We start from the raw sequence: 25,630 nt of genomic DNA, 5'->3' as shown, positions 1-25,630 counted from the left end.
TGCAGGAAAAAAACAGCTGACTGCACAATAGGCCTACAGGTTCCCATTGTGTAATGAGCCTCGGATATCGAGATATTCCCTTTACAAAGAAAAGAACATGGACTTTGGAATTGGGCAGACTTGGGTTTACATCCTGGTTACCAACTAGCATGCATTTGTGCTATTAAATCTTTCTAAACTTCAAAAGACTTATCTGTAAAATAGTGTCAATGGGTAGTTATATGAAACAGGGCATATAAAATATGACCTGAATTATTTGGTAACCACTGACTTCCTTTCCTCTCCTTGGATTTTAGCTGCCAGATAATACTCAGAAGGGAGATTAGGCAGTTTTGTATGGCCAATGACAGACATTTCCTATTCCTGTCTTTGTAAACACCAGCTTACTGCAACCATCCCATTTCCATCATTGCCAAAAAAAGTTGTTCCACCTTCATAGCTGTGAAGTATCTCTTTCTCTTATTATAAAAAAGTTCTGCCTGAGCTCCATCTGAATATCCTCTTCTACATCTCCCTACTCCAAGACACTTTGTCTCCTTGTATCATTTTTTTAAAAAAAAATAACTTCTAGCATTCTCCCTAACTTTCTCAGAGTAAATTATAATGAACATTGGGAATAGGACCTTTACACTTCAGAAGGGCATGGGAACCACAGGCCAGCTCCCAGAGTGGAATGAAAGTCTAGGCCCAGGAAACCCCCTATCCATCCCCATCTATTTTGCTACAGGGCACAGAAACAGCCAAATTCAAAATATGTCTTGAGTCTACATAAGCATATACCTCGCTTCCTATAGCTCTGTGAGGTCATCATTGAAGTAGTGAAGTATTGCAGGTGTATGTAATGTACCCTCCATGGTCTAATTCATCCTAGATCCCATTCTCTTCCAGGTTATATCCATGTTCAGGTTCTTCCCTTCATATTTCCATGTGTAACCGGCAGCATGTGCATCATAGGGGAGATAGTGATGTAGGATTTCCCACATTGATTCCAGGGCTCCCACCTCCAGTATGTGCTACTGCGACGTGAGCGTTTTAATGATATGGATGTTCTGGTCTTGGCGGACAGCCTCCCCGCTTCATAACGCGACCCCAGCTACCAGGGCTTCCCGAAATTATAGGCTCAGTTGGATCTGGGCAGCTGAAGTGGGATGGGCAGAAAGCTGCCCCCGCCCCGGGGTGGGGGTGGGGGGGCGTGAGGTATCTTTGGGAACCGACTAGCGGATCTAAGTGCTTGTGGATGTCTCTGGTGTTTGGATTAAACCAGTGACTGATTTATTGACCCGTAACTTCCACGATGAGTTTCAGCAGTAGGTCTCCTTTGTACTCTTGTGCCAACGCGTTAGTATTCCAGGTAAGACACCCAGAGATCTTTCCAGTGGTGGTGTTGGGCTACATCAACTGGCGTGAAATACCAACGCTGGAAATACTCAAAGTCTGGCCCAGTGCTGCAAGGCTCTTGCTCTATTGGTTGCCGGCTCCGTTAAGTGGCTTTCTCACTTCTCAGCCTGCACTCAGTACCACTTCCTCTTTTGTACCAGAGCTACAGTGAGAGCATTTATTCGCTGACATGGAATCTTTTGTCCTGTTCCAGCCACCGTCCACAGAGATCAACCTGTGTGGGCGAAGAGGGGCGTGGGCTCATGGGAAATGTAGTCTGATTCCCGCTTTCAACGAGCTCGGTGCTTCCTCAGGAGTTCTGAGGTGAAAGCCAGCACACTGTTTTAATTTTGAGTGGTCTGGGCTACAGGCGACATTTAGGACAGACTTTCTCGCCAGGTAGGAAAACAAGTGGGAGTTCTATGATTATGAAAAAATATATTCTTCTCATGGTTTTAAAACAGAAAGAAAGGAATAAAATGCTTCCCTTTCTCTCTATTTTATATCATGGACTGCTTTCATTTTAGAAGGGAGAATTTGATCAACATCCAAGAGGTGCTGCAGAATTCCATATTCACCAACAGACCCTCACTACCAAATCCAATGAAAAAAACTATACACGAGCTACTTGTTACCATTCAATTTGTTACAGCACAGAGGGAGGGAAGAGAAAATAAACTTTAGAATAAGAAAAATATACCATATCATTTTAATACAGTGAAAGGATTTTGAGTATTGGCTATTTGAACACCTTGTTGTCATGATTACATCTCTAGATTGGAATGTACAGCTGTTCCAGACAATCACCGTAACACCCATTAACATTAAGTAGATCCACTTCTCTGTTAGCAAAGTTCTTGAATCAGAGTCAGCATCGCCAGAATTGTAAGGGAAACCAGCTCGGGTGTGATTATATACATTCACTTAAAAATGAGAAATCCTTTGATAAAGGCCCAAATTTAGAGATTAAAAGGGAATTCCCACTCAAACTGGCAGTAAAGGGATGAAAAAAGATATTTCATGGAAATTTAAAAAACCAATGCTTATACTAAACAAAATCCTATATAATAAAGAGGTAATATGCAAATTAACCCTCATGCCCTGACAAGATGGCTGCCTACAACCAGGCTGGCAGGGGGTAGTGAGGGACGACCAAATGACTGAACAAGCAGGCTGTGTTGGGCGACCGGCCGGTGGGGGGGCCATGAGGGGTGACCAGGCCAGCAGGAGGGGCAGTTAGGGGTGACCATTCCAGCAGGGAGGGAGCAGTTGGGGGCGATCTGGCTGGCAGTGGGGGAGCAGTTAGGGGCGACCAGGCCCATGGGGGGGGAGCAGTTAGGGGTGATCAGGTCAGCACACAGAGGCAGTGAGGGGCAATTAGGATGGCAGGGCAGGGCAGTTAGGGGCAACCAGGCAGGCAGGCAGGTGAGTGTTTAGGAACCAGTGGTCCAGGATTGTGACAGGGATGTCTGACTGCCAGTTTAGTCCTGATCCCTGGGATCGGACCTAAACCAGCAGTTGGACATCCCCCAAGGGGTCCCAAATTGGAGAGGGTGCAGGCCAGGCTGAAGGGAACACCCCTCCGTGCATGAATTTTGTGCACTGGGCCTCTGGTATGCATATATATATATATGTGTGTGTGTGTGTGTGTGTGTGTGTGTGTGTGTGTGTGTGTGTTTGTGTGTGTGTGTATTGATTTAAGAGAGGAAAGGAAAGGGAGAAGAAACATCAACGATGAGAGAGAATCATTGATCTGCTGCCTCCTACACATCTCCTACTGGGGATCAAGCACACAACCCCCACATGTGCTCTGACCAGAAATGGAACCCTGACATCCTGGTTCATAGGTTGATGTTCAACTACTGACCCACTCCGTCTGGGCTAGATTTTAAAACAAAGGCTATAATAAGAGACAAAGAAGGACCTAGCAATTCCATTTCCAGGTATTATCTGAAGAAACCCAAAACACTAATTTGAAAAACTTATGCATCCATATATACATTGCAGCATCGTTTACAATAGCCAAAATGTGAAGCAACTTAAGTGTCCATCATAGATGAGTGGATAAAAAAGAATTGGCACATATATACAGTGGAATATTGCTCAGCCATAAAAAAAGAATGAAATCTTGTCATTTGCAACAACATGGATAGACCTAGAGGGTAACTTGCTAAGGGAAATAAGTTACATTGAGAAAGACAAGTACCATATATTTCATTTATATGTTGAGTCTAAAAAACAAAATAAGCAAACAGAACAGAAAAAACCCTCATAAATACAGAGAACATTTTGATGGTTGCCAGAAGGGAGGATGGTTGTGGGGATGGGTGAAAAAAGTGAAGGAATTAAGAAGTACAAATTGGTAGTTACAAAAGAGTCATGGGTATGTCAAGTACAGCGTAGGGAATGTAGTCAATCAATAATGTAATAACCATGTAGGGTGCCAGGTGGGTACTAGAATTATTAGGGGGATCACTTCATAAATTATATAAATCTATAATCACTATGTTGTACACCTGAAACTAATCTAATATTGCATGCCAACTATAATAGAAAAATAAAAATATTAGTAAAATGAGAATCCCCAATAAGGACAGCATGAAACTGAGAAAAGACATGCAGAAAATTGTTGTAGAAGAAGCAGAGATACAAATAACACATGTTTATTTGTATATGTGTATTTATAGAACATTGCTGTCTCAGAAAAATCTCTTTCAGAACAATATTGCAGAGCCTTGTGGACATGATTAAATCAGCTCACCATGTAAAGAAGTTATCTTAGTGAGTTCCCTTAGCTTGTTCACTAATGGGCAGGCTTATGTGTTTTTGGGTGGTCTCTGAATTTTACCATACACCTTGCCAACCACTGTGTGCATTTAAAAGATAATATTAATAGAAGACATGTATTGGTGACTACTCCCTAGAGGCCTAATTTTCTTACATATAATTCTTGTAAATTATTAAGAGAGCTTCTTCCTTTCCTTCTGAGAACTTAGAGGGAAGAAATGGGAAACTCATTGGTTACCACATTTTTTTTTAATTTTTTTCTTGAATTGTTTAGGGTGACATTGGTTAATAAAATTATATAGGTTTTAGGTGAACAATTCTATAATACATCATCCACATATGGTATTGTGTGTTCAGCACCCTAAGTCAAATCTCCTTCCATCACCATTTATTCCCCCAATAAACTCTTCTACTTCTCCTTACCCATCCTTTCCCTCTGGTAATCACATACTGTTTTCTGTGTCTATGAGTTTTTTGTTTTTGCTTAATCCCTTTACTTTTTTCATCCAGCCCCACAACCTCCCTCCTCTCTGACAACTGTCAGTCTGTTCTCTATCTATGAGTCTGTTTCTATTTTGCTTGTTAGTTTATTTTGTTTAGTAGATTCCACATAGCCACAACATTTCTAAATGTGTGGTAGTGCTTTGTCTTGTCAGCAGGTTTTACTTAGAAAGTGGGTCCCAGAAAGAGTTCCTGACTCTTGTTCTTGTGACTCTCCTACCAATCCATTATTTTGCATTATGTTTCTGTTATATATTAACATTCTGAGGCTCAAAGAATACCAGAACCTCCCAAACCATGCATACATAGTTTGTTAATCTAAGGTCCAAGTGGGTTAAGGAAAGCATGTTTGAACTCTACCAGTCAAGATTCCATTTCACAGAAATGGCATTGAATCACATTCATAAGGTAAACATATGTTTAATTTTTTGTACATTTCTGAATATTCTCTATGATATAGTTTTGCTGTTGAGTTCATGGCAGAATCATTTCTGGTAAGAAAGGGAAGAGGTGGAATGAGAAAAATCAATGTATTGAATTTTTACACAGAATGGTTGGGTGCACTACATTCCATAGGCTTTCCTTTAAAACCCGAGTAACAATCTCCTTGTTACTCAGAAATTAAATATTGGAGATGCTAAATAAACTTGCTAAGTTTACATATCTGAAATAAGTGGCAGAACAAGAATTTTAACCCATGCTTGTTTATTTCTAAACCTTATGCTACTAACACATGACCTTCTATTCAGAGCTCAAGACTGCATAATTTAATTTTGCTTAATAAAGTGTCCATGCCTACTTATGCATATAAATATATGTCATATTGTAGTTGGATAACAGTGTCTGGAACACCAAAGACAAAGCCTGTGATAGCGATATGATTTGGTCTGGCAGTGCCTTTTCCTTTCTAGGTGCACAGTAAACATTTGTTGAATGAATAAAAGAAAAGAAAATGTATATTTGTTAGTCATCATCAAATCGACATATAAAACTGAATGAATATGTCCTTTTCTATTATGTGATTGAAAGCAAAATTGGGATAATTATGTGCAAGCTGTTTCATAAAATGCTTTTTGTAAATAAAACAAAGTATATTTCTTTTGATTATGTTGTAAAAATGATATTTTAGTAGATATACTATACATAGAGCTAATGCAAGGTAAAAATTGCAAAACCTTTAGTATTGTAGGAGATGGTAGACTTGAACAAGTATTACTCCTGTTTCCTTTCCTTCTCTCTCCAATTAAAGACATGATTTTAATAAGAAATAGTAAATTATAGAGAATATTTGAAAGTGTAACAGCAATAAGTGAAATGCATTTTTAATAATCTGTGAGCTTCAGTGTCATTTCTGAGTTGTAGGATATATTACCTGATGAATATTGGAAAAGGAAAAAATAACCATTATGGCATTTCTTTTACCTTCATGTACTTTCTTATCTCTTGTGTTACCTTCCAGTGGGTCACCAGAAAAATATTTTCCTATTGAGTCCCAGAAATAAATGACAATAATGATTACGCTCTTAGAAGACTGGAGATAGAAGATTAAGGATTCAGATAGCAGACCCATTACCAATTATTGGATGACTAGTGGCCTGGTGCATGAAATTTGTGCACATTAAAAGGGAATTAATTAGAGGAAATATTTTAATATTGCTATTTGCCCTTGATAATAGAAGTGTTAGAGATGAAAGAAAATTAGTAAAATGTATATGAAAATCTTCCTTCTGTTAGAGTCTGGGGTGCACCACGGGACCCAGAGTCAAGTCCCCGCCCAACTGCATGTGCCTCGAAATTGTGTGAGACCCAGACCCAGCTGGCCCCACCCCCATTGGGCAAGATCCAGGTCCACCAAGCCCCGCCGGGCAGGGGGCGCAGCCTCAGATCCCCTGGCCCAGTGCCAGGAGGAGGGAACAGCCTCAGGTCCCCCGTCAAGCCCCGCTGGGTGTGGGTGCAGCCTCAGGGCCCCCATCAAGCCTCACCGGGTGGGAGATGTGGCCTGAGTTCCCCCATCAAGCCCTTCCAGGCAGGGGACGTGGCCTAAGGTCCCCCAGCCTGGTGCTGGGACGGGGCATGTGACCTGAGGTCTCCCATCTCAGGCCACGGTGATGGGGGCATGCCTTGAGGTCCCCCATCAAGCCCCACTGGGCGGGTGGCATGGCCTCATTTCTAAAATACAATCTACACTAATAAAAGAGAAACATGGTAATTGGCGTACGACCGCTACCCTTTTCATTGGCTAATCAGTGAGTATATGCAAATTAACTGTCAGCCAAGATGGCAGCCGGCAGCCAGGCCGGGATCAGCGGAGCCGAGAGGCCTCCCGGCCCCGGGATCAGTGGAGACGAGAGGCCTCCCGGCCGCCTGGATCAGCGGAGCCAGAGGCCTCCCGGCCGCCTGGGTCAGCGGAGCCGAGAGGCCTCCCACCCCGGGATCAGCGGAGCCGAGAGGCCTCCTGGCCCCGGGATCAGTGGAGCCGAGAGGCCTCCCGGCCCCGGATCAGCGGAACCAAGAGGCCTCCCGCCCCGGGATCAGCGGAGCTGAGAGGCCTCCTGGCCGCCTGGATCAGCGGAGCCGAGAGGCCTCCCGCCCCGGGATCAGCAGAGCCTGATGGAAGCCCTGTGTGTTTATGCACCCTGGGGGTGCAGAGGTCCTGTCCTAGGCAGAGGCCTATGGCAAAAATTTCGACTCTGAGAAGGAGCCTACAGGCTGGAAGGTGGCTCCTCTGACCTCAGTTCTGGAGAAGACCATTAAGCAGAAAACTAAAGAAACCGATTTTACATCATTTCCCAGGTGGAGAACAGTTGGCATGTAAGCCCCTGACCAGTGCCCAGCCTCTCCTCTGTCAGTCTATCTCACTCTTAGGTATCATGTTCTTTGTTCTGTCTTAACTGCAACTCATTTTTAAACTAGATTGCTTTTAAAAGAAGACTAAATAAAGTTTCCCTTAAGTTATTTAGGTGGTGCTGGGGCTGCTGGGCTGCTGGGGGCCTGATAGAAGATACAAACATGCAATGGGGGGCCTGTACCCAGCAGCCCCAAGGCCCGCCACCTTGGTGCTGGGGCTGCTGTGGGTATCAGAGACACAAACCCGCAGGCCCAGCACCCAGCAGACCCAAGGCCTTCGTGGCAGCACTAAGGAGCAGCAAGCCAAGCGGTAGGAAGCAGCAAGCAGGTGGGCAGTAACAAGGGAGGGGTCCCGGACTGCAAGAGGGCACATGCTGGGCTAAGGGACCCCCCACCCATCCCCAGTGCACGAATTTCGTGCACCGGGCCTCTAGTCCTATATAATAAAAGGCTAATATGCAAATAGACCAAATGGAGGAACAACTGGAACAACCTAACAACTGAACAACCAGTTGCTATGATGTGCACTGACCACCAGGGAGCATGCACAGACCATGGCAGACGTCGGCTGTGGTGGGATGGTGGAGCAAGTGAGTGGGGGCACCAGACCAAGGGTGCCGATCACTGTCATCAGCGCGAGCCTCTGGTGGTTACTGAAAATTCTTTGCTCCCACACACCGTGGTCCTGCCTGGCACTTGCACCTGCTCCTGATGCTGGACCCACTCACACCCACTGCTGGTGTCAGAGCCGCCGCTCCCACCCATTGCCAGTGCTCGACACCGGCCCCAATTGCTCGGTGCTGCCAGTGGACGTGAGCAGCGGCTGCCGGCCTTGATTGCCCCTGAGGGCTTCTCCATCTCCCCCTGCTCCTGAAGGGTGATTGGGGCAGCAGCTGCTGCTTGCATGCGCTGACGTCACTGGCCCCACTCGCACCTGCTGCTGGCACCAGCCCTGCTTGCACCCGGTGCTGGCGCCGGCCCCAATCACTCTGTGCCTTCAGTGGGTGCAAGCGGGACCGGCACCGTCACTGCGTGGGAACGGCGGCAGTAGGAGTGGGTCTGCCGGCAGACAGGGGGACGGGGCCATGGTGGAAGGGGCTGGGTGGGGGTGCGTAGGAGGGGCTGAGACCCGCCCCTGTGCCTACCGCAGCCTCCCGGCCCACAGTTCCTTTCAAGGTGCACAAATTCATGCACTGGGCCCCTGGTGTGTGTGTGTGTGTGTGTGTGTGTGTGTGTGTGTGTGTGTGTGTGTGTAGCTTAATATGCTAAGTGTCGGGTCATCTGGTGACGGGTCGACTGTTCAACCAATCAAAGCGTAATATGCTAACGATATGCTAAGGCCACTCAACCGCTTGCTATAACGTACACTGACCACCAGGAGGCAGATAGTTGACTGGTTGACCAGTCGCTATGACCTGCACTGACCACCAGGGGGTAGAAGCTCCGACCAGTAGGTTAGCTTGCTGCTGGGGTCTGGCCATCGAGACTGAACTAGATGGACTGGATATGCCCTGGAGCCCTCCCTGTCCAGATCATACACTGGTGGGATCCCTCAGCCTGGCCTGTGCCCTCTCACAGTCTGGGACCCCTCAGGGGATGTTAGAGAACCAGTTTTAGCCTAATCCCACAGGTCACTCCCCTCAGGAGGGCACCAGAGGCAGGGCTCACAGCTGGCGAGCACTGTTGTGGCAGCGTAAGCCTCTCCCAATCAAGACTGATTGGGCATGAGCTCAAGGCAGGTGCAGTGGGGCCCGGATGAGTGGTAATGGCAGGTAAGAGCTGCAGGTAGCATTGGATTGTGGGTTTCAGCCCGATCCCCACAAGCCACCCAGAGGGGCCCACCAGTGCATGAATTTGTGCACTAGGCCTCTAGTATATCCTGTATAATGAAGAGGTCATATGCAAATTAACCCTAACACCATCACAAGATGGCTGTACCCACAGCAGAGGCAGGGTTCCCATAACACAAGATGGCTGTGCCCACAGTGGAGGCAGGGTTCCCATAATGAGCCATAATGAGTGATCAGCAGGGACCTGAGGCTGCATGGCCCTGGGACAGGGGACCTGAGGCTGTGGTCTCCCCCACGGGGCTTGCCAGGGGACCTCAGGCCATGCCCCTCACCCAGCAGGGTTTGACGGGGGATCTCAAGGTGCATTCCCCCTCCCCAACACTGGACTGGGGGACCTCAGGCCGCACCCTTGCCCAGTGGGGCTTGATGGGGTACCTCAAGGTGCACCCCGGCCCAGCACTGGGGCAGGGGACCTTAGGCCGTGCCCCACACTCCCTGCCTAGTGGGGCTTAACAGGGGACCTCTGGCTGTGCCCCTGCCCAATGGGGCTTGATGGGGTACCTCAAGGCAAGCCGCCTGCCCTGGTGCCGGGCTGGGGTATCTCAGGCCATGCCCCCTGCCCCAGACCCAGGGATTTGAGGGTGTGCCAGGTGACTTGAGGCTGCACCCCCTGCCTGGCATGTGCTGGGGGACCTGAGGCTGCACCCCTCACCTGGAGGGGCTTGACGGAGGACCTGAGGCTGCGTCCCCTCAGCAGGGCTTGACTGGGGCCCAGAGGCTGGCACCCCCTCCTGGCAGGGCTTGACAGGGGACCTGAGGCTGCACCCTCCGCCCAGCAGGGCTTGACGGGGGTTGGGTCAGCCGAGTTTGGATCTAGTCCAATGGGGGTGGACCCGGCCAGGTCTGGATCTCACATGATTTCGAGGTGCATGTGGGTGGGCAGGGACTTGACTCTGGGTCCTGTGGCGCACCCCAGAATCTGACAGGAGGAGGATTTTCATATACATTTTACTAATTTTCTTTCATCTCTGACATTTCTATTATAGAGAAAGGGCAAATAGCAATCCTATATAATAAAGAGGTAATATGCAAATTGACTGTCACACCCTCACACAAGATGGCCTCCCTCATGTAGTCACAAGATGGCTGCCACAATATGGCTGGCAGAGAAGGGCAGGTGTGGGCTATCAGGCCAGCAGGGGGGGGGGCAGTTGGGGGCAGCCAGGCCTGCAGGGGATGGCAGTTAGGAGTGACCAAGCCAGCAGGGGAGGGCAGTTGGGGGGACCAGGCCTGCAGAGGAGGGCAGTTAGTGGCAACCAGGCTGGCAGGGGAGGGCAGTTGGGGGAACCAGGCCAGCAGGGGATGGCAGATGGGTGCTACCGGGCCTTCAGGGGAGGGACTGCAGTTAGGGGGGACCAGGACAGCATGGGAGGGCAGTTGGGGGGACCAGGCCTGCAGAGGAGGACAGTTAGGAGCAACCAGGCTGGCAGGGGAGGGCAGTTGCGGGTAACCAGGCCAGCAGGGGATGGCAGATGGGTGCTACTGGGACTTCAGGGAAGGGAGGGCAGTTGGGGGGGACCAGGCCAGCAGGGGAGGGCAGTTAAGAGCAATCAGGCAGGCAGGGGAGCATTTAGGCTTCGATCAGTCTGGCAGGCGAGTGATTATGGGGTGATCAGGCTGGCAAGCAGAAGCGGTTAGGGGCAATCAGGCAGGCAGGCAGGCGAGCGGTTGGGAGCCAGCAGTCCCAGATTGTGAGAGGGATGTCTGACAGGCAGTCAGAGGATCGGGCCTAAACCGGCAATTGGACATCCCCCAAGGGGTCCCAGATTGGAGAGGGTGCAGGCTGGGCTGAGGGACATCCCCCCCAGTGCATGAATTTGGTACACTGGGCCTCTAGTATTACAATGTTTCCTCTAATTAATTCGCTTTTAATGTGCATGAATTTCATGCACTGGGCCACTAGTATATCTATCTATCTAATCTAATAAGAGAAACATGCAAATTGACTGCACCTCCGCTACGCCCCAAGCCTTGCCCACCAACCAATCAGAGCGACTATATGCAAATTAACCCAACCAAGATGGCGGCCGGCAGCCACAGAGCTGGAGCAAGCAGGAGGCTTGGTTGCCCCGGTGATGGAGGAAGCCAAGCTTCCTGTCTGCTCTGGCCCGCTGTGGCCTCCACTCAAGGCAACAAAGTTTCAATTATAGAAGATAAATAAATGCCAGATACCTGCTTCCAGCCAGCCGCCACTGGGAGCTTGGGTGGCTGGGAGCTGTGGCCAGCCTGCAAACAGCCATCATCCCCTCACCCGGGATGGCCACACCCTCATGGGGTGAGGGTCCCCACTGGGGGGGTGGCCAGCCTGAAAACAACCCTCAGCCCTTCACCCAGGCTTGCCAGGCACCCCAGTGGGGACCCCCACCCTGAAGGGTCTGTGGCCAGCTTGCAAACAGCCATCAGTCCCTCACCGAGGCTGGCCAGGCCCCCCAGCAGGAACCCCCACCCTGAAGGGGCTATGGCCAGCCTGCAAACAGCCCTCAGCCTCTCACCCAGGCTGGCCAGGCACTCCAGTGGGGACCCACACCCTGACCCGGGACACCCTTCAGAGCAAACCAGCTGGATCCCACCCATGCACCAGGCCTCTACCCTATAAAATAAAAGGGTAATATGCAAATTGACCCTAACAGCAGAAAGACTGGGAATGACTGGTCACTATGACACACACTGACCACCAAGGGGGAAGACGCTCCATGCAGGAGCTTCCCCCTGGTGGTCAGTGCATTCCCACAGGGGGAGCTCTGCTCAGCCACAAGCCAGGCTGATGGCTGCCAGCACAGCAATGATGGCGGGAGCCTCTCCCGCCTCCTCAGCAGCACTAAGGATGTCCAACTGCAGCTTAGGCCTGCTCCCTGCTGGCAAGTGGACATCCCCTGAGGGCTCCCGGGCTGCCAGAGGGATGTCTGACTGCCAGCTTAGGCCCAATCCCCTGGGGAGCGGGCCTAAGCCAGCAGGTGGTCATTCCCTGAGGGATCCCAGACTGTGAGAGGGCACCGGCCGGGCTGAGGGACCCCCCCCCCCCAGTGCGCAAATTTTTGTGCACAGGGCCTCTAGTCACATAATACAAGGTATTGACAGTGAAAGTAAGTTACTTACAAAGCCTGTATGAAATGAGGAACTTGTAGATAGTCATAACAAGACTGCGTGGAGGCAGAGACAGGGACATTACTGTATCTTTATGTTTTCAGCTCTTATGCCAAATGCCATGGAGATCCGTGGTTCTGTGAGCAAATCCAGAGCCAGTGATTCAATACAAAAGGCGATGGTAATGGACGACATGATCTTCTTCTCTTTTAGCGTCTTCTTCTTTTCTTTCTGAGAGATGCAGAAGTGAACTGAGCTTGAGAATCTTCTTAGAGAGGCTACATCTTCTGGACTCAAGTTGTCCAAAGTTATTTTCAAATTTGAAAGGCCATGCGTATCACTAATGTGATGAGGAGCAGAAGACAGAGAATTAGCTGCAACATGAAACAGTAATAAGGAATCATATCTGACCAAGCAGACATTGTGATGAACAGATTTTTCACTCAGAGAAGGCCCTCTCTTCACTCTGCCAACAGCAGGGAGTTCATAAGCTCGAAGTGCTGGAAGAAGAGCCTTCCCACAGCCACAAACCATCCAGGTTGCTGTCTCCTCTTCCACTCAGTTCACAGTGATGGGTGATTTGGGCCAGAGGCTTCAAGGCAGCCTGAGCAGAGGAGGTCAATGTCTGTTGACTTGGCAACAAGGTGGCTTCATTGTTACATACCTACAGCGTCATCACTGACACCCCCATTATTACCCTAACACTCCGAGCTACTCCTCAGACTCTTGTCCTTCAGTTCAGCCTTGTGTAGGGGAGCTCCTGCTAGTTTTCCTAGGAACTTTATTCACTGACTGATTTGTTTGGTGTTCCCCATTTTGTACTGAAAAACGACTTGTGGTTCTCTCCTGCCAGCACATCAGGAGGGAAGAAGAAAGGCTGCAGCTTTCATCAGAAACATCCACCCACTGCTTTACCACATGTGATTATCTCCTTTGGGGATATATATATATATATATATATATATATATATATATATATATATGATTGAAAAATAATAAAGTGAAATTTTATTGGTTTGAAATGCTCCAACATTGACTATTTCCTACAATTCATTTTAAATTAACAGTGGTTAGGGGTATGGGCTTGCTGCAATGAGATTTGGATTTAAGGCTAAGTTCCATATAAAACCAGCTGAGTCTTCTATACCTCAGTGTCTCATGTTTCAAATGGGGATCAGAATAGCATCTATACCTTTATGTGTACTTTAGGATTAAGGGTGATAATGTAAGTAAAGTGTTAGATACATTGTAAACACTCAACAAATGTTGGCTAAATTTATTGTTATGTTGTCGTTCTTGGCTTTCCAGACAGCAAAAATGGGAGAAATGTTATTTTTTCAGCTATTAGAATGTTTTGAGAAGCACCAATATTAATACAAGATAAGACAGGGTGAAAAATCTAAGATATAATTTAATAAACAGTAAAACTTCAGTTCTAAGAAGGTTTTAAAATGTTAAACTTGGCATTTCTAATCAGTGGGTAACATGGAATATTCAAGAATTGGTATTGGATGAGCTGGTAAATTTTTCATTAAAAATGTAACTTTTAATTCTTTTTTCTTGCTATAAAATATGAAGTAAACAACCCCCACCATGGTACTGATGCAAAAACTAATATACAGCATAACAGCAACTCCCCCCCCACCAAAAAATAATAAAAAAACAAACACACACCCCCAGAAATATAATCAAGTCATACAAGATGTATTTAGCATTAAAATCAATTAGTAGTTTTTAGTTAAACAGCAATGAAATGTCATTTACCTCATAGACAGATAAAAATTAGAATGAAAGTGTTGCTGGGGGTTATTTGGACCTGTATACACTGTTGATAGAAGTACATACTGATGCATTTATTCTGGAGATCAATATAGAAGTGCTTACTCATAGCAGGGGTACACATGCTCAATGACCAAGTAATTCTGTTCCTGGATATATATCTCAGAGTCATTTTTTTACATAGTTAAATAAGGAAATATGCATAAGGATATATTTGTTGTGGTAGAAAATTGAAGGCAACTTGGATGTCTATCATAGGGACAGTGGAAAATACATGCCTATAGTTGAGAATCTGTTAGGAGTGCTGTTTTCCATTTCTGATACCTAGTCCTTTCTCACCCACAAATCAGTTCTATCATCAACACATCACTGGACCTCTCTTAGCTCCTGTTTTCTCAACCATAAGAATAAGGGAATTGGATTGATCAAAGTGCCTTACCTTTTTACATCCTCTGATTTATAATTTTACTGGACCTTCCATATACCTTTATGTTTTTCTGCCCTTGCCCTTTTGATATTGGGAAAAGTCAATAACTTTGAACATTAGTTTAAACATTAGGTGTTTAACTCTCTTTAAAAGAAATTTCTGCTGTAATATTGTTAAGTAATAAGAATAACCAGTTCATAATTAATTCATTCAGAATTCCATAACTGGAGATAGTTTAATACAGAAAATATCTATGGAAAAAATATAGAAAATGACATTTTTGATGGACATTGAATTTTTACTTAAAAACAAAAAGGTGAGAGAGCACTGGTGTAAAACCCAGTTCATTGTGGTAATACTTTTAAATCTAATTTTCCTTTTTATTCTATATCTTGACCATTTAAAATTTTATTTTTAATTACAAAAAGTAATATATGATAGGTAAAATATGAAAAATGTTGATGTAATTGCAAAAAAATTCCAATTACTCTAGTAGTATCTGAAGTAAATGTAGAAAGGAAGTCTAGTCCTCACACCCAAATACTATTAAGTAATACCTATGTCTATCCTTTGCAAATAGTCATGCAATCCAATAGAACAAACCTGCTCTTACAGGCCTCTTTGTATAGTATCTGGCTGAGTCATGCTGCTTCAGAGGGACTCTGCAGTGCCAAACTCTACCTGCTGAAAAAGAGAAAGAAGAACTTACGTGCAAGTAGGAAAATAAATGGCTCTCTTTCCAGGGTCTAAGATACAATGTCTGCCTCAGTCATCTAACCCTTATATAAATATTTTACTATTCAGAGGTTTCTCTTGGGGACCCAGCCGGGCCAATCCTGCACCAAAATCAGCAATTTCTGCCCAAGTCATTTGCTTGGGTCTTCCTATCTCTTGGACACCAAAACATGGAAGTACCAACTCTTAGGTTTGAAGAGAGGTGCTAAGCATTCAGAGCAGACATCTGCAACATTTTGTAAAGTCCAGGCATATTTCTCTTTTTCAAGGAATTTTTGGCAATGAATGTTCAGGTAATGAGAGCAGAATACTTCTTGGTAAAATTCTTGTGATAACTGAACAGAATAGTCTGATCCACACACTGGCTCAATGAGATCTTGGATTAACTCCTGCTTACTGTGATGCTGGCCAGGGAGTACACTTTGTTACATAATAATGATACTACAAGGATTTAAAAACAGTTTTATATATTCTTCATCAAACTGAAACTGTAATCTAAGGCTACCGACTCCAATTTCTGTGCTCTTGCCATTACAGACTACTCTGAAGTGTATTTACTATTATTGTGGCTGTAAAGCTGCTTCTCAATAGAATCTAAGGCCTGCAATTTCTAGCAGAACATCAATACAGCCATAATCCTCACTTCCTGAGGCTCTTTTTCACTTAATTCCAGTTTATGGACTTTAAATTGGTACAACTTTTCTGGTTGGCAGGTAGGGAATTAAATTAAGTATGTGTATACCATTTGAGGCAGCAATTCCATGTCTTGAGCTGAACCCTAAGGAAATAGTTAAGTATGTTCAAGAGAGTATGAAAACATCAACCTAAATACTTAATTTTGGTCCTTACCACAAGCGTAAGTTTATTGAAGGTAAAAGAACACAAAGCATATCTACTAATATTAATGAAGGGGTATATAGAAACAGATTATTGTTCTCGGTACACACAAATACACTCTGACAAGCACTCCTGTGCACACACATCAAACTAGTTATCAAGGGCTATTCACAAAAGCCTAAAATTTACCCATATGGATTTCAGGGACATGAAGAGGACAAACTCATAAATGAGCTAGATCTATTTTAAATGCAACATGAAATACCTTTGTTAGCAATAGAAAATAAAGGTCATTTCTACCTTTGTTAGCAATAGAAAATAAAGGTCATTTCTCTCATAATTAGTTATTTAAGAAAAATGTATCAGTGCTGTGGCAAGATTTTGTCTTTCCTGGATAGGTGTTAATAGATAAAACATAAAATTAAAGAACAAAGGCTTATCAATCAAAAATTTCAAGGCTCTTATTAATATAACCACATACATCTTTGCGATTTTAATAGCATATAGAAATTCATTTGTTATTAAATAAATCAGGTTAAATTATAATAAAATTATTAAATAAATCAGGTTAAATTATAATAAAATTATAAAAGGGTGATGACACTCTTAGGTATAGTAAAAATTATTACTAAGAATCCACACCAGTTTTGAATTTAAGTAAAATATAAACATGAAGCTTTAGAGTTGTAACACATTACCATGGTAACAAAATAAAACACATGTCCTTGCCCTCCTGGAGCTTGCAGTCTAAGGGGGAAATTAGTGAAGCCAGCAATAGTGACAAAGTGTTGTAGCTTCCATGATAAGGAAATTCAGAGTGTAATGGGACAGAGCAGATAGTACAAGTACTGTACTTGACTGGTCTTGGGTGTGTTGGAGAGACTTCCCACAGGAAGTGCTGTTTAACCTGGGACCTGAGAGATAAGGAGGAATTAGCTAGGTAAAGAGAAGGCAGGGCTAATCTGAGACCCTATCCAGATATAACAGTCAGGAAATACTCTATTCACCTGGTTCATCTCTGGGGAAATCCTGTGTGGAAGTCCACTACCTGGCAGTTGGGCATGTCCAGAAAACTGTGTGAAACTTAACAGCACAATTATAGAAAGTGCCTGAACTCTGTTGTTCATGCTTATGAGAGAAACCAAGAAGGAGACCTCCCAAGAGTTTTTGCATCTTTTAAATCTTGTTACACTGTCTTGGCAGTGAGCTCAAACTGGAAGAAACAAATCATTATTTTAAAAAGTGAGTGCATGAATGAGAAGATAGCTGAAATGCTCAAAGTGTCAGGATGTCTCTACTCTACTCCTATTTCCTTCCCTTCAGTGGTTGTCTTCCAGGGCTCCTGGACTCTTTGATTTATGCTGGTGTGCTATTATGTATGATTCTGGTCATGTGTGTATAGGTGAACACTAACATTAAACAGGTCTAGTCAAGTGTAGACTATTACAGATCTGGAGCTCAGGAAAGAGGAGGTCAAGAGACAGAGATTTAGGCTGGCAATAGCTGACACACAGGACACTCAAACACTATATGATGAATAGAAGGGTGAATGAATGAATGAATGACAGATTTTTGGATACAGTAGAAAATGAAACAGTTTATTTCTTCAAGGTGTTTCCATCCATATTTATCTTTTGAAATATATTGGGATTGTATGATATATTTGCTCCCTAATTTGATTTTTAAAATATTGTTGGTTTTCATTATTAAAAAGTCATTTTTTTCTTTTTAATAAAAGCTGTTTGTGCTCTAACAACTTTTGAGAAGTCTAGAGCAAGAATATTGCTAAGGAATTCACCAACTACCTCAGACTTGAGAGAGGAGGAAGAGGTAGCCCCAGCCCCAACTTAAGAGGAACTTTCTGTGTGTATGTGTGTGTAAATATTTGGAGTTATATATTTTAGCAAACTTTACATATACATTGATTTATTTTGAAATAATAGGATTTTACTATATAGGTTGTATTTGGAACTTTTCCCATTGAAGAGTATATTGTGAACACCTTTTAATATTAATACATTACTGGTTTTGTGATTTTGTTTAAAATTGTCTGTTTTCTGTATGTTGAAAGTATCAAAAAATTATTTTTTCATATTACGAAATCAATCTGTGGTTATTTAAATAAAATGAAATAATATAATAATACATATTAGAAGTTCAAATTTGACTTATGTCTCTCTTACCTAACAGCTGTTTACTCCATGGAATCATTATTACTAGTAGGCTATTTGCTCTTCCAGATGTTTTTCCTTGCTAATTAGATACTAACTTAGATATATCAACAGATTACACAGTGACACATACAATTTTATTTTCCTTTGCAGAAATATTACATATCCAGAATATTCTAAGTTTATACCTATTTGTATTCATTTTCATTTTTATAATTGTGAGATTTCTGCCTCTCAGTAAATATTTATATATCTCCATTTCGATTTTCTAATTTATAAGGCAACACGGCAGATGTTTGAAAATGCACTAGTGGGCATTCTTGAATGTCCTCACCATCTCTAGATAAATTCGAGCTCCCTAAACAATTAGATTCAAAGCATAAGAAGCTTCAGGTCACTGAGAAAATATCTTGGGTCTTAGGGACAGTACAGGCTTTGACTCCTTTCCCTGTCACTGATAAGCTTGGAGACTTTTTGGGGCAAGTTACTTAACCTATGAGCCTTATATTTGTCGTCTGTTTATTGGCAATAATACTAGCCACCTAGAATGCTGATTATTAAGAATAAAGGAGATAAAATATAATATTTATCCCATATTGTGGAAATCACACAAATGTTATGTGCAGTCTCCTTATTTCACCTTCCCAAACTGCTACACCAATGCTTTGTCCTGAAACTTTCACCATCTCAGAAAACAGCTAATTCATATGACCCTTTGTTTAGGTGTGTTAGCACAAGGGGCATATTTCAGATCTACAAACATAATATAAAGGATTGTTACATTAGTTACTATATTTGCATGATACAGATGACACACTAAGGAAATAATCAGGTCCTTTCCCTTGGTTTCACTCTTCATATTAATTCTGAAGAAGTTTCCCATGGATACTGAAAAGACAAGGAGCTACAGAATAACAAAGCATAATAGTGCATCTGTTTGAGGGTTATTTGTATTGAGAGTCAGGTCATTAAATTGCAGTAGTATTAAAGTCACTTCTTTCAAGCTCATTTCTGTAACAGAATAATGCTGTCTGTAAGTTGTTAATATGCAAAATCCACTGTCATAACTTTGACAAAAACTGATTGTGTGATCTTGCACAAGTTACTTAATCTTCTAATCCTCTGTTTCCTTATTTATAAACAAGGCATAATAATAATAACCTAATTTACATGGTGGGAGGAAAGAATTAAACAGATAAGACTTGAAACATTCTTAGCATAGTGACTAGAAATGGTGAGTGCCTAGTAAATTTTAGCCATTGCTATTATTAGACGTCCTCTCAACCAGGAAAAGGACTAGGATGAGGCAAATTGTGAGGTACCTAGGGCACACAATTTAAGGGGGCATTCACTCAGGGTTGTACAAATGCCAATCCTGCACCTGTAGAAGACTGACTATCTCCTTAAGAAGGAGGGTTTCTTTTAGGCAAGCCTCACCCTAGTCCATGGCAGGATTTCAGGTGGGTGCTTTGTTTTTGTCCACTAAGGAATCTGGAGAACTCTGAGCATCTGTGGTGTGCTTGGCACCTCCATGCAACAGATTAGAAGACTAAGGCACATAGAAATGAAAGTACCTTGTTTTGGGCCACACATTCACTAAGTGGGTAAACAGAGATGGGAACAAGTGGCCTTTGACTGCCAGCTTCAGGTATTTTTCAGTATATCACAGAGCCTCAGTTGTAAATCCCACATTTATAAACAAATGGATATTTTTTACTGTGTTTATATGTAACAAAATTGAAGTGCATATGTTTATTTCTGGTACATAGGTTCTAGTCCTTTCTCTTTCATTCATTAGCTGTCTTATCTCAGTCAAGTCATTTAATCTCCCTGGGCTCCATTTTGTCACCTGTAAAAATACTAGTAAGTGAATTGGATGTCATTTTCAAGAACTCTAGTTTTACACCCAATAGTTTATTATTTCATTTTGTCCACTACTACTTACTTTTATGTTTCTCTGCCTCCCTTCTCTCATTAAGTGGCAACAATGTGCAAAGATTCCCCTAAATATTTTAAGGGCCAGATATTTTTAAAAGGAGCTTCTAAAAATAAGAAAATATGAAAAATGAGACTACAAATCATATATTTTATATAAAAGAATATCATATATATAGAGAGAGTAATATAGGTATATTTATTTGAAAATGTTCAGGAAATAGAAAATATTTTTGGCTTTGACTTGGGATAATAGTAGACAAAAAGTTAAGAAATGGATCAAGCAAACCTTAGTGCATTGGCTGTGACTATAAAATAATGACCCTACTGTTCTTTTGATGATCATAAATTGGTTGTAAAGCCAGTTGCCAAAGTCCTGATCAATGATAATATCATAGCACAGGTGTGTGGCTTCATGGGGATGGAGGTATATTTTGAAGAGTAATCCTGGTCTGCGTTTTAATTTCTGGTATTGATGATAAAGGACAGAGGTACACAGCATTACTCCATTATCACTTGAGTATAGAAAAGAGTCCTCCAGTTTAGAAGAGGAAGACACCATCCTGTATAATAAAGAGGTATACAAATAGACTGTCACACCGTCGCACAGATGGCCCCCTCATGTGGTCATAAAATAGCCACGTCCACAGGAGGGCAGTTGGGGGCAATTGGGCCAGTAGGGGAGGGCAGTGGGGGCTATTGGACTGGCAGGGGAGCAGTTAGGCGTCAGTCAGACCAGCAGGCAGGCGAGCAGTTAGGAGCCAGCAGTCCTGGATTGTGAGAGGGATGTCTGAGATTGGAGAAGGTGTGGGCTGGGCTGAGGTACACCGCCCCAGTGCATGAATTTTGTGCACCAGGCCTCTAGTACAGTGGTTCTCAACCTTCCTAATGCCGTGACCCTTTAATACAGTTCCTCATGTTGTGGTGACAGTTATTTTTGTTGCTACTTCATAACTGTAATTTTGCTGCTGTTATGAATCGTAATGTAAATATCTGATATGCAGGATCTATTTTCATTGTTACAAATTGAACATAATTAAAGCATAGTGATTAATCACAAAAACAATATGTAATTATATATTGTGAAATATTTATTTCTAATTACAAATAAATGAAATTTTGTCTTGAAGCATGGTGTAGCATGGGTAACAGTCTTAATATAACAACAGTAAACTACATTGCTACATTTTGGGACAGTATGCTTAAAAAGCCAGCGTCAGTGCGAAGGTTGAGATTGCTTCTTTCTCACCAGATCAGAAATCCTCGGGGCAGTCTTTGCAAGAGCACAACGAAGATCATCTTCCACAACAAGTCTACTTCTGTATTTAGACTTGATAACCAACAAGCTGGAAAACCTTGTTTCATAAAGATATGTTGTTGGAAATGGAAGAAGGCGCAACACAGTCTCAGACAGAACAGGATATGACTGCAAACACTTGATCCAGAATTTTGTAACTGGCATTGTAGGGGAATCAGTTCTTGCTGCATCATTGTTAATAAGTTCAATGAACTCCTCTTGTGCTATCTCAGGAACATCTTCAACTTTGACTGTGAATGGGCTTCTGGCAAGTGCAAATGGAGTGTCAGGTAGTTTTGGAATGTATGATGAAATTTTGTCTGCAAGCATGTGCAAGTGTTCTTTCACAGAAATTATCATCGTAATCCTTTTGTCTGGTTCAATGTCATGTTCCTCAAAGAAAGCAGATAAGGTAGGAAACATGTAAATTTTATTTTCATCCAATTTTTTTTTGTTGCCAAAGCTGAAGTTTCATTTGGAGTGATCAGATCTTTTCAGACAAATCGAGGCATGTTGCATTTGGTCCTTGCAGTGATAAATTTAACTCATTCAAGATGACAAAGATGTCAACCAAGTAAGCTATTTTCTGTAGTTCACTTTTATCGCTGAAAAGTGCTTCGAACTGAGGTCTTGCTTTCTGATTAAAAAACATTTTGAGTTCATCATGAAGCTCAAAAACACGTTTTAAAATTTTTCCTCTCGACAACCATCTCACTTCAGTGTGAAATAGCAGAGCATTGTTCGGTGCATCCAACTCCTTGCACAGTTGCGAAAACAGTCGACTGTTTAAAGTGCTCGCCTTTACAAAATTGACACAACTTATGACACTTTTCATTACTTCTTGTAACTCTTGTGGCAGCGTCTTCATTGCTAATATTTGCCAATGAATCATACAGTGAGTTCCGATGACTTTTGGTGACTCATTCAGTACCAAACGTTGAAATCCAGATCGACATCCTAGCATAGCTGGAGCACCATCTGTGCAAACACCAAAAACCTTTTCCCAAGAGATCTTATGCTCTTTCAGAAATAAACCAATTGTGTCAAATACATCACGTGCAGTAGTTGTCATTTCAAGAGGTTTGCAAAAAAGAAACTCATCTTTAAAGTCACCATCATTAATATACCTCACGTGAACCAGTAACTGTGAACAGTTTGCAATGTCTGTAGATTCATCAAGCTGGATACTAAATATTAGAAGTGGAGCAGATTTAATTTCCTGGATTACCGGATCAAGAATATCAGCAGACATGTCATCTATTCTTCTGCGGACAGTGTTGTTAGATAAGGACATTGTACTCAATTTCGTAACAAATTCGTCTCTGATCATAACTTGAACAATGTCTTTGGCCACTTCAGCAATGGTGTGAGGTTTCATAGCTCTGGCGATTCTGAGTGGCACCAAATATGAAGCTTCAACGGCTGCTACGTTTTGTTTGTGGTACTTGCCACCAGTGTCAAGTCTGGCTTTCTTGAGTCCATCAGCTTTGCTTCTAAAATAGTTGGTATCCTTGCCGGCAAAGCTTGGATGCTTGCCATCAAAATGGCATTTTAGTTTGTTCAGCTTCATAGATTTGGCTGATAGAACTTCACAACAAATAACACATTGCGGTTTCTCAATTCCTGCTGTAATTATTGAGGTAAAACCATACTGTAAAAAATCCTCACTATATTTTCTTAACGTTCTTCTCTACACGATCCATTGTCATGGGATGGTTTGCTAATGAAAATAATATATAACAATAGCTTTAATAATACAAAAAATGATACATGGCATAGTTCAGTCAATACAGTTCATTAAAGTTTCCTATGATTTACCATTTTCTGTGTTGTTTTTTTTACATACCTGTTACTATCACAGGGGGCAGTATTCACATCAACCACAGCTGAATATAAAAAGACCAATCAGCATCCAGATTAAGCTCCCATGGTACAGATTTTTTTTTTGCAGTAGTTGATGATTTTACAGTACATGATTTTATATTTACCCAGTAATTATAAATCATGAAGTATCATTTTACCTCCAATACTGCTGCTTTCAATACAGTAGCTGCTTTTAACAGAATAGCTGCTTTCAACACAGCAGCTGCTTTCTATACAGTAGCTGCTCTCTACACATGTGTGACTGGTCCACATAAGTACATTTGTTGAGGGCCATTAGAATACACTCAGTTTAATTTACGTCAGCTGGACCCAGGGAGCCAGCAAAGCCACTCCCTTGGGGGCATGACCAGTCAAAAGATTGGGCGCCACCCAGTTTGATTCTCCCGCCCAGTGTTAAGGGGATGGATCTCATGATGTCGAAGGCCCACCCAGGAACCTGGAAGGGACCTGATGTACTTTTAACCTGGGGGAGAGGATATGCTTGTATATTTCCACAGGAAGCAGACTCACCTGTGTGGATTCCAGGCCGTCTAGTCCAGGGGTCCTCAAACTTTTTAAACAGGGGGCCAGTTCACTGTCCCTCAGACCGTTGGAGGGCCGGACTATAGTTTAAAAAAAAAACTATGAACAAATTCCTATGTACAGTGCATATATCTTATTTTGAAGTAAAAAAACAAAACGGGAACAAATACAATATTTGTATTTGCATGTGGCCCGCAGGCCGTAGTTTGAGGACCCCTGGTCTAGTCCGACCTTATGTCACACTGCCCTCTGCCTCCGCCTCACCTTCTTCCTCCCCTGAATCATCCATATCAGCCGACCCAGAGGGCACAGCTGACTCCTCCCTGGACACCAGCACCACCATCAAGCGTGGCCCTGACGGGCCCGTTGCTCCAGCCGTCCCCTCCTCACGCACTTTGTTTTGAAGCTTTTATAAATACAGATGTAACAGGAGAATAAAGAGAGAACCTGGCTGGAGAACCTGGCTATGTCGATCAACTGAACACTGTCTCCGTGTCCTTCCTTCTTCGCTGACTCCATCCACACCTTTGGGAACCCCTGGACCGCTGGGGCTGGACCCCGGCATACATTATGGCGCCAACCCTGTCACATACACCTGTATTTGTATGGGGTGTATGTGATGGGGTTGGAGCAATGATGTCATCACACCGGGTACTCGTATGTGGGCATATCTGCATGTGGGCGGACCCGCCTGGAGTTGGATAGAGGAGCAGTGTCTCAGTTCCTAAGACCATCGGAAATATGTGTTTTCCGATGGTATTAGGCGACCCCTGTGAAAGGGTCGTTCGACCCCCAAAGGGGTCACGACCCACAGGTTGAGAACCACTGCTCTAGTAGCTAATATGGGAAGGCAGCTAGATGATGTTTTCGAAAACAAAGAACATACTTTGGTTTGATAGGCATATGAGTGAACTCTGAATACAATGCTTAACTGAGTTCTATTTGGCAGTAAAATGATAATAAAATATTTTAATTCAGGAGTCTGTAAAAATGCTCTCACATCCTTCTCCTGAAGCTGGAAGAGTACCCAGGGTAATGAGTCCAAATCTTATACCATTGGTAATAATCAGCAACAAGCTACCATACATTGATTCTCTATAATTGCAGATACTTGATTATAATATACACTAGAGGCCCAGTGCATGAAATTCATGCACAGGTAGGGTCCCTAGGCCTGGCCAGTGATCAGGGTCGATTGGGGCCTTCCTTCATTCCACATCACCCCCTGGTGGTCAGCACATGTCATAGCAAGTGAGTGAACTCCCGGTCTTGGTCAAACTCCCAAGGAGGCAATTTGCATATTAGGCTTTTATATATATACTAGAGGCCCGGTGCACAAAAATTTGTGCACTCGGGGGGGAAGGGGGGGGTCCCTCATCCCGGCCTGTGCCCTCTCGCAGTCTGGGACCCCTCGGGAGATAACGACCTGCTGGCTTAGGCCTGCTCCTGGGTGGCAGAGGGCAGGCCCAATCCCTAGGTGCAGCCCCTGGTCGGGCTCAGAGCAGGGCTGATTGGGGAGTTGGGGCGCCGCCCCCTGTCATGCACAGATCAGGGCAGATTGGGAGATTGCGATGCCACCCTCAGTCATGCTCAGGGT

At 43.6% G+C, this 25,630-nt stretch overlaps 1 pseudogene; it reads right to left on the bottom strand.

The window, feature by feature from the left end:
• Window positions 1-788: 788 nt before the first annotated feature.
• Window positions 789-24,376, bottom strand: LOC102442832 (annotated as a pseudogene).
• Window positions 24,377-25,630: the final 1,254 nt, after the last annotated feature.

This window comes from Myotis lucifugus, unplaced genomic scaffold (genome assembly GCF_000147115.1).
Source record: "Myotis lucifugus unplaced genomic scaffold, Myoluc2.0 scaffold_13, whole genome shotgun sequence".
NCBI lineage: Eukaryota > Metazoa > Chordata > Mammalia > Chiroptera > Vespertilionidae > Myotis > Myotis lucifugus.
Note: the sequence above shows the minus strand (reverse complement) of the source record. Positions and strands in the feature narration are given on the sequence as shown.